Source organism: Mus pahari, chromosome X, assembly GCF_900095145.1.
Source record: "Mus pahari chromosome X, PAHARI_EIJ_v1.1, whole genome shotgun sequence".
Classification (NCBI taxonomy): Eukaryota; Metazoa; Chordata; class Mammalia; order Rodentia; family Muridae; genus Mus; species Mus pahari.
In genome coordinates, this window is record NC_034613.1 from 75,625,836 (window position 1) to 75,637,769 (window position 11,934).

Consider the following 11,934-nt stretch of genomic DNA (forward strand, 5'->3'; position numbering starts at 1 on the left):
CACAAAATTGAAAATCAAAGGTACTTGGGAGATACAGGCTATCATCTTGTTCCTGTTTTCCCTAAGCATTAATGTGAGTAGGTTGTTAAGTGGTCTCTTTTTGCTTATGTTCACACAATCTTATTCCACTAGCTCAAGACCCGGAGCTCTGGGGACTGTAGCCTTCTCTAATTTTCATACATTTCACATTGTACATCTTACTCTTTAGGGAAGCTTGGCTTGGCTATTGTCTAATCTTTCTCTATTTGATCCTCCCTTAAGGTGTGTGTGTGTGTGTGTGTGTGTGTGTGTGTGTGTGTGTGTGTGTGTGTGTGTGTGTGTTTAATCTCCCCCATATTTGGAATGTGACATCTTATCCATACCAATATTAGTTCATTCAAAGTCTAATATGAAGTTTGATTCCTTTAGTATGTCTCCCCTGATTACTCTGTATCCATGAGTTCTGTCTGGCCTTTTTCTAAATTTCCACTGTACTTGGTACCACTTTTGGAAGTATACATGGAAAACTGCCTTGAATTCCACTTCTAGTTGGTTGTGTTTCCCAGTCACACCTTTGACTAACCTGTATCTTTGGACTCAGATACCTGTCATTGCTCATTTTTTTATCTCTTGCCTCTGAACACTGAATTAATTAACTTAAATAACTATGTTGGTAGCTGACTAGTGTGACACACACCTAGAATTTAAGCATTCAGAAAACTGAGGCAGGAGGTTTCCTTATTCAAATTTAGCATGAGTAACACAGTAACACTGTCCTAAAAAATAATTTAAAAAATTAAAATAACTATGGTTAGGGGTGAAAGAAAAGCAAAGGATGTAAGGAAGAGAGCAGGGAAGGCACTAAGTTTTATTGTCCTCTGCCAGTTGTAAGAAATAAACTACATATTATTCATCTTCTCTCCTTTATTTTGCAATTTTCCTTTTCTGGGTTGGAAGCTTTAGTCTCAACTTACAATGCAGCACAAATTTTGGAGAATATAAATCTAAAACTGGCTTGTAATTAGCAAATATTTAACCATTATTATGTAATTATTTATTAACATGCTACTACATATCCTGCGTGATTCTGGTACCTAAAACTATGAGACTGACAGGCACTTGCTCCCTGGAGCTAAACTAAACCATTTAGTCATTGGGAAGGGCACACCCACTGACATAAGCAACTGACTCTGAGACTGTTATTATGAGCCCTGTAGGAATATCCCAAGAAGGAAGAGCAGCAGTCCAAACTCTCCAGAGATCCCCTGAGTGAATTTATTCTGCACACTGTGGAGCTGGGTTCCTCTTGAGTACCATTCAGGAGTTTTGTCCTGGTGAGAACAATTAGGCGCTTTAACAGGGATATTCACAAACTAGACACTGAGAGCCACCAGATTCATTTTTTACATTCAAATTTTCTCCCTTGGCTACATGAAGCTTTGTTTACACAAAATATCTGATACCATTTGAAGTCTTTCTCTTTCCCATTTATACTGCTGTGTTTATCTCCCCTGGCTATGTCTCTTCAGAAATAAAGTTCATGGTGAGGCTGTAAACATCAGAGTGTACTTAGCTACTGTCAGTACTCCATATAGGAAAATAGGAACAGCTGCCTACCTAGTATGTCTGGAGTGCACTGCAACATCTAAGCTGAATGAAAATATGGTCTTTGCAGTCTTCTCTACACCTTATCATCTAAAATGTAATCCTCTGACGGCAGCTTTGAGTGAAGAAAAAAACCTCCTAGTATCACATTTTCTGTGTTACTAGTACAATCCAAAGGAGTGAAGCGTCTCTTTAAAATCTTTCAATTTAGCACAATAACAGAGTTCATATGCTAGATATCTTAACAAAAAAATTAAAAGCCTCTAATTGGATCCACAATTCTAAGTAGTCAGCCTTGAAATCATGTACATACAAACATCAAATGCATTCCAAATGTTTTATTTATATATTTATGTGTGCATGTGTGTGTGTGTGTGTGTGTGTCTCTCTTTCTCTCTGTGTCTGTGTGTAACAATAATAATCAAAGAAGAAGATGCCATGACTTGGAGAGGGAGCAGGAGAAAAAATATGGAAGGGGTTGAAGGTATGGGACACAGGAGGTGTTGGAAGGAGGGAAGTCTTTCAGTTAGTAGCTATGTATTTTTGTAGGTTAGCAAGAAATGTTCCAGAAATGCTGTTCTCTTTATTTTCTCAAAATTACTTCTTTGCTGACTATATAAGAAGAGCGAATGATCCTATTAGTAGAGACATTTAAAAAGGGATTCTATGTCTTTATTATAGAATAAGTGATTAAAAAATATTTTGAAAGGGGTCATTAGTAGACTGCCTTAGAGCTAAGCTGGCAGCATGCAATATAGAGACAAGGCAGTCTACCCTAAAGGCCAGAGAGTTAAATGTTTACAAAAGTCATTTCTGGGTCGCTTTTTGACAAAAAAGGGAAGAATTCTATACAAAAGCAATTCTCTGCATGAGAAGAGATATACAACTACTGCAGAAAGAACTGTTCAGTTAAAGCAAGGAGACTCACCAGTGACCTATTTTTCCTAACACTTCCCTTGCCTGATGTCCACAGACATCAAATAAAGTCAAGAGTAGTCCAATGTGCGTAAAGAAAATGAGATTTCAGTCCATATAATACAAGTGGGGCAGTAGGAAAGTCAATAAAGTGAGCTAGAGTCCGACGTATTAGATTTGGTAATTTTAAAAAGAAAAAAATTGCATTACTCTGAGAAGACAATATGGTATGTCAGGATATACTGTAATATAAATAAAATAAAATACCCAATTGTTACATTATAACTATCAAAAGATCGGAATCATAATTGATAGGAGGACTAACAAACTGCAAGATCTTGGATACTCAATTTCATTTCACTGGTTCACAGGATTCTTATCTAAAAGACATAATTGAGCATCTTTTACTCATCTACTTTGCACAGTTCCATTAGAGTCTTATGACTCTTCCTTAGTTACTCCTGGTTAAATTTATTAAAATTAATTTTATTGGGGCAGCAATACAATATCTTAAAAAGTAATTATTTTATGAAGCATAAATGTGAAAGTCATTTTGCTGAAGGTGGAACTTCAGGAGGTTATTCATTCCAAAGTTCATGTTCCAAGAAACTTAACTGTGTAGGTGCAAGAACTACAGTAAAAGCTTAGTTTTCCCTTTCAACAGTTGATAAACATGGTTCATGTGCAGATGAAATTTTTGCAATGTTAAGTATTTTGGCTCTGAATACATTTGCATTTTATTTAATGGAGTCTAGAATTTTTATTCTACACTAAACTTTGTGCATAGATAATGCATTTTGCAGATATTTATGAACTCAGTTGTATACACATTTATTTTAAAGAATATTTATTTCTATTACACATGTTTATCAAGTAATGCTGAAGGTAAAAACTGATGAAATGGCTTTCCCACATGTTTTTAAATTAACATTTTTAATTTCATATAATTGTATGTCTAGAGATCTTTTGACTCTTTGTATGTCTGTGCACCATGTATGTGCCTGGTGCCTGAAGAAGGCGTCAGATATTTTGGAACTGGAATTAAAGTCATGCACCACTATGTGGGAGCTGGGAACTAAACCCAGGAAGAGGACCCAATGCTCTTAACTGTTGAGTCATCTCTCCAGCATCCAATTAACATTTTTTTATTTAAATTAATATATTAGTTCATGATGATCACTGTATAAACATAATGGTTATTATATGTATTGGCAGATAAGATAAGAGTTTATCAAGTAAATAACTTTAACCAAGCCAGTAGAAGGTGAACGTCTATGAGCATTTTTTCATGTACTTATTTAATACAATTATAATTCATATGAAGTATAAAACACATAGGTAACACTCTTATTGAAATATAAAAGTATATAAAAGTATATAATCTATTTTTTTTATTTTTTTCAGTGAATTCAAACTCCACACACTATAACTTGGCTTAGTATAGAAAAATACAGTTTAATTTTACTCTCAAATTTAGGTAGGAACAAAATTGTTCATTTAATGTCATTTATTGTAGTTTGTGGGGGTGTGTCTGTCTGTCTGTCTGTCTATACACGCAATTAATTATAACAAACCTTTTGAATACCTTTCCATGACAAATGTTTAGGTGTAACATATTAAAGAGCTTTGCTCCTTCCTTGTGCTTCATCCTCTGCTCATTGCTTGACAATTTCAGATTATATGATTGGAAGGCAATACTAAGCCACTCAGTCATCCCTTTTCCGTAGCTACAAGCCTCAGGAATCTTAGGGTTTTGGCACTCTATTAGTGATTCTGCACAGCAGAACCAAAAAAGGATGCCAACTGAGGATTTGTCATCGTGAGCCAATGGCTAGGGTAAGCAGCAAGGGGTATGTCCATTGAGCCATGTGGATAACCTGTAATGGTATGCTATATGCATTGTAAGACACTCCAGGGTGGCATTCTCTGGGTGAAAATTAAAAGCATATTTGTAAGGTGATTAACTGAATTTGTCAAATAAACAAGCCTATTTATATTACTACGATATTCCTTTGAAAATATACTGGTTCTTAACTAAAGTATTTCCATGAAACAGAGATATGTATTTTAAAATATAGAATAGCAAGAAGATACTTGCTATTTATAGGGATCAACAAAGTAGAATAAATATACATGACAAAAGTCATCCAAAATAAAGAAATATTGGGGATTTTTAACATAAAGATTAAGAAACTTGGAACTGAGAGGTGTTTATATTTTAACACAAGCATTATTTAAGTCCATGAACATTAATTTATTTTTACAGGACTAATTTTAGAGTTTGCAGTTCTATCATAACCAAAACTTAAAACCTTACATCTTCACCTATTTAGTCTCTACATAAAGCATATACAGAAATCCGTTAATGAACTATGCCCTTCTCATGCACGCAAATATGTTTATGTTAAAATGTAAGTATTAAAGAAATGCAGCTTTAGCAGTGACACATAGGGGATTGCCTCCCCCTAAAGAACATTAGTAATTATTGCAACTTGAAAATTACAAACAGTACTGGTGTCTTTATATTCTCATTTTCTCTATTCCTCTCCGTACTCAAGTCCATGTACTTTGGTAAATAAAACTTTGCTTGAGAGTAGCTTTGTGGTCAATTGACCTAATTTAAGTGGCAGCATCAAGTTTGTTTGTAAGCATTTGTTTGTGTAGTCCTCCAACCAGAAAGTGATCCTAAGTACTCAGGGGGATTAAGTGTGTGTGTGTGGGAGGGCTATCTTCTTATATTATCTGTACAAAATCCTTTTAAATCAGATTCAAACGCAACTATTTTTAATTATTTGACTTCTAATTTCCTATATGAGTACCCCTGAAAAACAAAACTGAATGGAGTGAAACCTTGTATCAAAGGCTTTTCCTATGTCTATGTTGCTTGATTGCTGAGTAATATTGCCTCCCAGCTAACTGTAGCAGATACTATAAGTTATCTATAAAGATTTACAATTAGGACATGATAAATATATTCTGAAAAAAATTCATAAGATAGGGGAATTCTGACTTATCTCCATATCTTTCCAATATTGGTACAGCATAGCGGTAAGCACTTAGATACCCACTGTCTCCTCATCTCCTTTTCTCTGAGAAACATGTAATTATTATATTTTTATGGTTCTCAGAAATTCCTTCAGGTCAAATGTAGTTCAGAGGTTACAAGTGTACTAAGTAACAAAGCCTAAAATTCAAGTCAGGGAGCCTGACCCAGCCCAGTGTCCTATAGTGCCTGAATAGAAAACCTCATTCCTTCTGCTTTCAGATTCCTGATATTACTAGTGAAAATTGGATTGGAATTAAAATGATGACATGACCTGATATATAGCTGCTAAAATAGTGAAATAATAATTATGCTACATTTCTTCAGGATTACCAGAAAACTTAATACTTTTAAATCTTACTAATCAATACTTCTTTAAAATTATAAAATAGTCTTCCTTACAAAAGCATGAGAATTCTCAAATGTCAAGATCATATACAATGAAATAATAAGAATATACAAAACCTTGCAATGAATATACAATAGTCTAAAAGAGTCCAAAATATAAATCTTCATTTTCTAACTTCACTTCTAGAAAATGCTTTATGTATCAGTCTGTTTAAAATAACATTGATTTGTTCACATACACTGCAATAAAAATGTCATTTAAATTTCTCTATTTCTGGGAATATTATGATTGTTTCGCTAAATCTCTTAATTTTACTGAAGTAATTTATCAGGAAAGAAATCAGTAGCTTACATATTCATAATATAAATGGTAGTCTTTTACAAATATTTTCTAATATAAGTACATTTTAGCTTGAGGCAATAAAGTACATGACTTTATCTTTTAAATACAATAAAATAGAAAAATGCACATTATATTTTACATCACTCACTAATTTCATGTTTAAATCCTTTCTTGTTAAACAAAGCTGTTTATTATTGATTTGTAGGATACTTAAGATAAAAGCTATGAAGTACCTTTGTTACATAATCTTTTTCAAGAAAGTAACAGGTTATAAGTAGCCTTTAAAATGTCTGAAACTATCTGTCCTGATGTGAGTATATGTAGACTTTAAGCAAATGGATAGCAATTACATGGATGCACTGGTTTCATGCACAGTATCTTCTCAAACAGACTTCTTTCCCATTTATATTTATTTCCGTCCTCTATTAGAATTAAAAAACCTCCAGAGGATGCCCTGTTGGGTAACATATGTGTGGTGTAAGCCAGAAAACCACGGAGGAAGTCATTTATACAATGTGAAAATTGAGGATATAGGGGAAAAATTCATTGCAGCCTGAATTTCTGCACGTAGTTGGAGTCTAACAGCCTGGAAGCAGCCGTAGTGTTACCCTGACCCCTGAAGGAAGGAATCAGGAGTTAACTTCACATTCAATTTCCTACACAATATGAACACCAAACCTCCAAATTCACTGGCACAATATATCAATGTTTGGGCATGTCCTGAAGAAATAAAGTCACCTCAAATATCAGACCTCAAAATTTCATTCCACAATCCCACCATCTGATTCTAGGTGAGCAAATCTTTTCAAAGTTAACTTAGGGAGTCTCCAAATCCTGTCCCCAACTCCATAGGACTTTTCATAAATAAAATGCAAGAATCAAACAAAAACAGGAAAAAAATCATCTCAGCACTCTGACAGAAAGTCTTTTATCCATCCCTACAATATAAATGAAGAGGAAAATTGGAACTAGATAAGACTCAAATGGCCAGTATTAGAATGTCAGCAGCGTGTGTGTGTGTGTGTGTGTGTGTGTGTGTGTGTGTGTGTGTGTGTGTGTAATCTATTGGGGTGGGGGAGTAAATGCTGAAATAGTGAAAGGTTCATCTGCTTCCCCCCAAAAAAGCACAGTTCCAAATAAAGCATGAAGGAAAATGACATTTTATTCTGCAGTGTTCCCTCCTCTGTACAGTGAACACAGTGCATTTATCTCATCTCATGGTGAAAGTCTCCAGCGACTATAACATGTCTTTTAAGGTATTCATTAAGTAAAACTTGAAAATAGATTGCTCTTGATTTCTAGGATTTGTGCTAAGAATGCATTCAAAATCATTGTGGGTTGTTGTTTTATAATTTAACAAGATATTGTTACCTTTAAAGATTTTTTTACTTCTCTTTTTCCCTGAGGGTTAAAATGGCCCAGAAAGAGGTTGTCATGGCAAAGATAAAGGTAAGAAGCACTCATTTCTGACACACTGTGGAAGCAATCATCATTTTTTTATGAGGGAACCTCCAGACTGAAATCTGCATCAAGCTCTACCAGGAAAAAAAATGCAAGAGGGGACACTAAGTGGTCCTTCCCTTCAGTCTTTCTCAGTCATTTCAGTGGATTTAACTTTTCACTCAGTTGAGGTCACATACCTCAACCATAGGGAAAAGATCTATGACCTTGGCTGGAAGCACCAGCCCCAAAGACTCAATGGGGCACTTGTGAAACATTGCAGACACATTTTGAATCTCCACGGGTGTGGCTAAAATTGCTCCTGTCCAGCCCTAAAGCTTACATGATCTGCTAGCCCTGTGAAACTCACTGTGAGAAAACTCATGTTAAATTCACCACAGAGATCAAGGTTTACAGGACCCTTGGAGCTAATCTCTTTCTGCCCTCCTCCTCTGTTAACTGTTACAAGGCTTCAAAAGTTAGCAGGGTGATGGAAGCTCTCTCTATACAATCATTCCATCTCACTATCGTTGACTGAAGCTCACTGATGTAATGAAGTTACATAATCACCGATTATGCATGACTTCCATCCATCTTCCTACATATCCACATATCTTCTCCCCTCCCCTTCAGATCAATCTACCAGGTGAGATTTATAACACATGCAAATGCCCCATTCTCTCATCATAGGTACTGAATGTGGGACTTAAGCATTGCAGTACAGTGCACCGAACCACGTCATCAATATCGATTTTTTTTAATCCCATTTCCCCGGCAGAATATGCTTAAGAATTTTGAGTGTTGTAGTCTCTAACTTTTTAGCTAAAGGGTAAAATAACAGATAGAACACATCTTCAACTTAAGGTTAAGAAAGGTGTGTAATTGACTGCATTTCCCAAGCTAGCTGCATTGCAATAAAAGGATCATCTCCACTTCCAGACCTTTGACTTCCCTGCACGTGGGTCCTAGCTTCAGCTATTTGGGATATTGGGTAATAATTATATTGTTGGACAATCGAACTTAGAAAAAAATGCACAATGATGATATTTAAGATAATATTGCTCTATTATTCTCTATTTTACTCATCAATTTCAGTCCTTTCTTTTTTCATTCTGAATAATAATCTACCAGAATAGATAGAAAAGTAGTCCATGACACTTAATAATCCCCAATAACCACAACCTGAAGAACAATTAACAATGATTATCACCTTAAAGTTTAGGAACTTGACAAGTGGGATATCCCTGGTCCCATTGCGGCTGGGAAATGCAGCAGAATGCTGCACTGAGTTGAAAACATTTCTTTTAAAGAATAAAGAGTAGCTCATTTCATTTGAAAAAGGGCTCTTCAGTAAGTACTCCTTTTACCACTGCTATCCCTCCGGAACACAGGAACCACAAATATTACATCCAAACAAAGAGTGTCTATCCAGAATTAAATCCAAGACTCTCTTCCACACAAAAATAATTGGGGTGCAAGTGATTCTTTGATTTATTTTCAGTTATACTCGGAATGCGCACACACACACACACACACACACACACACACACACACACACACCCAACTGCAGTTATTCCATTCAGTGCCAATAACGGCCACATCACAGCCATCAATGCGATGCAGCAATCATCCAAGTCACCCATTCTCATTACAGACGCCCAAGTTTGCTCATGCCACTGATGGGTCTACATATAAAAATGACCTTACCCACAACAGTCTTCCAAATTATTCTCCTCTGGATATCAGCCGGTAAGGTAATTGCTGGTCATCACAATGCGTATTCAGAAAAATCCACGTTTTACTCCTGTGTTCTTTTTCTTGTTTTTGCTAGCAATTAATATTGTGAACAAGGTACCCATTCACAAACGCCAAGTTCACCATAAAAGCAGATAATTCCATACAGATCTTCCCTACAAGACTGTCGCCAGTTAGTTCTCAAAGTGCCCGATTGTTTAGTGACGATACAATCCAGGTGCAGAGCAGGAAAGGGGGAAAAAAGACTAGGAAGAAAAAAAAAAGAAGAAGCAGAATAAAAAAGAGAGAGACTGAAGAAGGAGAGATCAGAAAAAGAGGGAGAATTTTTTTAAATGTGTTTTGTTTTGGTTTGGTTATTTTTTTTTTTTTTAAGAAGGAAGGAAATCGGACGATAAGTGAATAAGTCTGTGAGCTCTACGACAAGAATCGGAGTCTTGCTTGCAAATCTTCTGGATACATGTAGCCTTTCAAATCTTCCTGGTTCCCAAGTAAAATTTCCAGATCCGGGATGCAGCCATAAGAAAGAATCCTATGTGTATTTCACAAGTATCCCGCAATAACAGATCCGACGGGGTTTTCCTTGTACAGTACTGCTATGTGAAAGCACACAACCCCTGCTGTTTGGGAAGGTGTCTCCTGGGTCCTAGCTCTCTTCAGCAGACCCCAAAAATGATTTTTCAAAAGAGAGTGGGTGGGGGGAAGCAGCTTTGCGTTTATCTTGAATGATGCTAATCCTGAGCGAAAACGACAAGCAAACCACGAACAGCACGAGATCTTGATTAATAGCCAGAATCCACTCAAAATATCCCAAGGAAGAAGGAGCGAAAACAAGAAAGAGAAACTGCAATGCATAAATGATTCCAGTGTTTCTACAAGATCGGTTCATTTGATTGAATGCATTCTCTGGTTTGCAGCAAGTCATAAAGAGGATAGTATTACTGCCACCCAATGGATATTTTAGTACTAGCCAATCCACAGACAGCCACCGCTTTGCGAGTTTTAGTTTTCAGAAGACCCGAAGAGGAAGGACGGTAGCCTGGGAATCTTTCAGCAAAGGACCCTGGAAGGAATAATGGGAATCCGTCCTTCCAGGCAAAAGTGGCTCAGCCAATTGGACGTTTACCCAGGCTCGCATTAGCCACGTAGAATTGTGATTGCATTTTTCTAAGCAGCTGAAAGGTATACAGGAGCGATGCCTGATCTGACACACTCATAATAACCTTCTTTCGTCTTTTCTTTTTGAAGATTTATTATAGCTCTCTCTCTCTCTCTCTCTCTCTCTCTCTCTCTCTCTCTCTCTCTCTCTCTCTCTTTCCTATTTTCAAAAAGGGGGTAGTGGTGTGGTGGTGGCATAAAAACCGAGCTCTCAGAGTCTCAGGTGGCAAGGTGATAATCTTTCCTAAAGGGCAGTTTTTGCAAAGTGCTTCTCTGTATTGGTATGTAAACTGGAAATCCTTCCAGTGGTTATCCTCCCAGCAGGAGCTCCCTCCGTTTGGGGAAGAGCAAAATCTTCCAGAGAGAAAGGGGTTTGGGGAAAGACTACTTGTGGTGGGTTTCCCTTGAGGAGCAGGGGTGAGGATAGGAGTAGGGGGAGTGGGAAGAGAAACTGACAGAAGGGCATTGAAAGAGGATCCTCTTCCTAAGCAGTAAAGATTTCTGTACATCCTGAGAGTTCGCTGCAGTTTTTTTGAAATGGATTTGTGTTGAGGGATGAGGGAAAAAAGTAGATAGATACTTGTAGATAAATGGGAAGTTACTTACTTTAAAGTGCCTTGCCTTTTTACCTTGAGATGATACGAAACTCTTAATTCTGCTATTCCAATACTTTAATGCATGCACTTTCATTCTGGAGATGCAGTGTGAGGCCTGAGAGCCTGAGTCTCTAATAAGCTGGTCCGTGCACTATAATAATGCTGTCAGACTGCATACTGCACTTAAAGTAGCAGGCCCCTGGAGAAGTGGGCATATTTACACTGCAGCCACGGAGTTAGGTTCTGACAATGGAGTAAAGTGGGAAAGAGCATTGATAAATGCTTTTCTGTCACCCTTCCTCCTTCTCCCCAAATTTCAGTTTTTTCCATGCCCCGCCCCCTGCAATGACAAGTCTGAAAATCTTAACTTGCTGAACAAGGTTTTCCTCAAGCTTTTTAACTGGTAGATTCCACAAGATATACCAAAGGCAGAAAAGTGGAACAGGCAAAACAACCCTGTACCTTAACAACTATATCTTCATTTAATTTAAAGAATAAAGCAAAAATTGGAGGGAGATTAAATACTTGAAAAATTAGATGAAATGGGCAATTAATTGAAAGCTAGACTGAGTCAGAGCACAAGTGAGATGACCAAGAGTTGGGAGACAGAACAGGGAGGAAAATCTATATTTTGATGGAATGTCCATTAAACTGAAATTACAATGCAAGGAAAGGGAAGATGTGCTAAATTGCTAGTGAATTTTCAAGACTTATCCAGTATTTCTGAAGGGCTTTAACTCAAGTTAACCTCTGGT

The 11,934-nt window shown here is 36.8% G+C and overlaps 1 protein-coding gene across 2 annotated transcripts in view; it reads right to left on the reverse strand.

Moving 5' to 3' along the window:
- Nucleotides 1-10,423, reverse strand: part of Il1rapl1 (interleukin 1 receptor accessory protein like 1) — a 1,306,889-nt gene extending 1,296,466 nt beyond the window's left edge. Inside the window, exon 1 of one of the 2 annotated variants that reach the window (XM_021187610.2) lies at nucleotides 9,381-10,423. The gene's annotated coding sequence lies outside the window, so the exon portion shown is untranslated. The remainder of the gene's footprint in view (nucleotides 1-9,380) is intronic. The other variant, XM_029534406.1, reaches the window with a different exon arrangement.
- Between the last annotated feature and the right edge of the window lie 1,511 nt (nucleotides 10,424-11,934).